This window comes from Phoxinus phoxinus (assembly GCF_949152265.1).
Source record: "Phoxinus phoxinus genome assembly, chromosome: 8".
Lineage (NCBI taxonomy): Eukaryota > Metazoa > Chordata > Actinopteri > Cypriniformes > Leuciscidae > Phoxinus > Phoxinus phoxinus.
This window is the reverse complement of record NC_136883.1, coordinates 30,502,238-30,504,762: the sequence shown is the minus strand read 5'-3', so window position 1 is coordinate 30,504,762 and position 2,525 is coordinate 30,502,238.

The window sequence follows — 2,525 nt, the reverse complement described above, 5'->3', positions numbered from 1 at the left end:
CACAAATTCACGTTTTTGTAATTTACACAGAGACGATAACGGTATCGTTTTCAAAACCTTTGACTTTGAGACCCGTTTTTGTTTTCAGGCCCCCCAAAAAATAATGAACGGCCAAAATGTATAAAAAGTTTTCTGTTTTTAGTTGAAAATGGTGTTGTGTAAACGGCCCCTTAGTCCATTTTTGTTATATTTGAAGCTATATGCACTCCTATTAAATGTCAAAAGAGTAAAATTAAAGCTACACTGTGTCATTTTTTTAAGTTGATTCTTAGCAAAAAACACTTTGTTCTTTCAAAATGATATGTGCTCAATGTATAATCAAGTATTCTCGTAAGTGTAGAATCTGCCATTTATAATACATACGAGCGAGTCGCTTGAATGGCGGAAGCCATGTTGCGCCTCCATCTTGAAAATACATTAGCGAAAAAGGGACATACCTGAAAATTCAAGCTTGGCCTTTCGCGTTTTTACACTCAGTGGCACCGTGACGAATGCGAGGGGGAGATTACTCGCGACTGCTGGCAGATTTGAAATAATACGGCCACCGTAGGAGTTAAAACGCCCTCAGAATGGGAGGGGCTAGAAAGTAATATTCCGTTGGTAGTCATATACAATTTCACCGCTAGATGGGAGTAATTCCTACACAGTGTAGCTTTAAGACCCAGAAGAACATTTTAATCCTCAGACGCTTCTTATTCAAAGCTTATGAGCTTTTATGGAGATTTCAGTTATGTTTCATTAAGTACCAAGCTATCTAGGCAAATCCGAGACATTATTGAGATCTCTCCTGAATGTCTCTCCTCCATTTGGGAGATATGAGAAAAACAAGTTGATATATAGAAAATGATAAATAATAAAAAGGAAGAGGGAGAAAGGACATTCGAGTTTGTGCAAGGCACGAAGGCCACTGAACTGCACATTAACAGGGCAAACAAAATGGCGTGCTTGCTGGCCCTCACCAGCTCATAGCAGCTTAAGATCTTTGGCAGCGAGAGCTCTCTGAAACCCTGTTAATCAATACCATCCCTGAGGTAGTGGCACACTCGCCAAAGCTGCTTACATGGCTTTTCCGTTTCTCCTTCTTTTCTTTCTCCCCCATCCGTCCCTCTCTTATTCACTGCGCTGGAGCTGCTGAGGAGCAGGGTGCGTTTTCAGGCCTGGTAGCTTTCTCTCTCTCTCTCTGCATTTCTCTGGACGTCACCCAGGCCTGGTCTAATTAGGCCCCCTTTTGTACCCGCTGAGGTGCCTTGTGTAATCTGTGTACTATGTGTCTCAGGCTCTAGCCCTGCCCAGTATAATAGTCTGCCAGTTCCTCCCCGAGTGGTGATCCGGGCCCTCTTCCCATAAAGCAGACACAAAAGAGCAGGATAATGGCCCCCAGTTGCAGTTAGAGGAGCCACTCCTTTGGGCTGTTTGAACTCGGCACGGGGCTGGCGGCAGACAGCGTGTAGGGAGAAAATGCTTTGCTCTCTGTGTGAGATGGCAAAGCCGATTTTGCAATACCTCCAGTGTTGCACATCTATTTGTTTTCAAACTAGCTGCTGGCAGGTTTAGTCCCCAAAATACTTCAAGCGAAATTGAAGAACAAACTGGTGCGATGTAATTTTGAACAAAATCAGACCAAAATGAAGTTTGTTTGGAGTTTGTTTCGGGACTTCAGCTGGTAAACACTTTTGAACACACTATTAATTCTGTAAAGCTGCTTGCTTTAAAGTAATCTGTTGTGTAAAGTGCCGAATTGCAGAGCTTGTGCAAACATATCCAAGTCATTTTTACCGCTGTCATTTTTGATGTGCGTTTATTTTGTCATCTAAGCGCCGCCTTTGCAGTTGGGATGTTTGCTAACAGTATAGCATTGCTCAGGCATTTCAAACTTCTTTTTTTCCCCCAAGCAAAGAATGAAAAAGAAATTAGCAGTAAGTACAGTATATCAGGGCATTAAGTCCATCGCCCCCTCCTCCTCTCTCCCTGCGACTTTGACAACCAACACCCACAATTAGAAAGGATGCCAGCTCTACCACATCCACCTTGGATGCAGTTTACTGGCCTGCGCATAGTTTCTTTTAAAGGTCTTGGTTTTGCCATGTGCATTCATGGAGATATATCAATGCACTGGGATGGGAGCCACCACCTCCTCTCCTCGACAGAAGAAAGAAGCACAGCTGGACCCATAAACCACTGACCATGGGCGCTGTGGAGGCTAGTCGGCTTGGAGCTGCAGGGACGGAGCAGAGATGAAGCCATGCTTGAGGATACATCATCTTCTCTTCAAAAAAAACTCCTCCCTTCTTCAACATCGGCCAGCAAGGCTCTCAAGGACCTCAAGGAACTCTGGCTGTAACCTCCTCTCAACCAACATGTCGATGTGAGCTTGGCTCTGGAGCGAAAGCGGAGATTGATGCCTGAAATAACTTTGCACCAGCAAAACGACCTCCCTCGGTTTTAAAATGTTAATTCCAGAGGTTTGAACAGTTTATAGAATGACAGCCAATGCCCAAAGCCCCAGTTTGAAAATTCACGTTAAA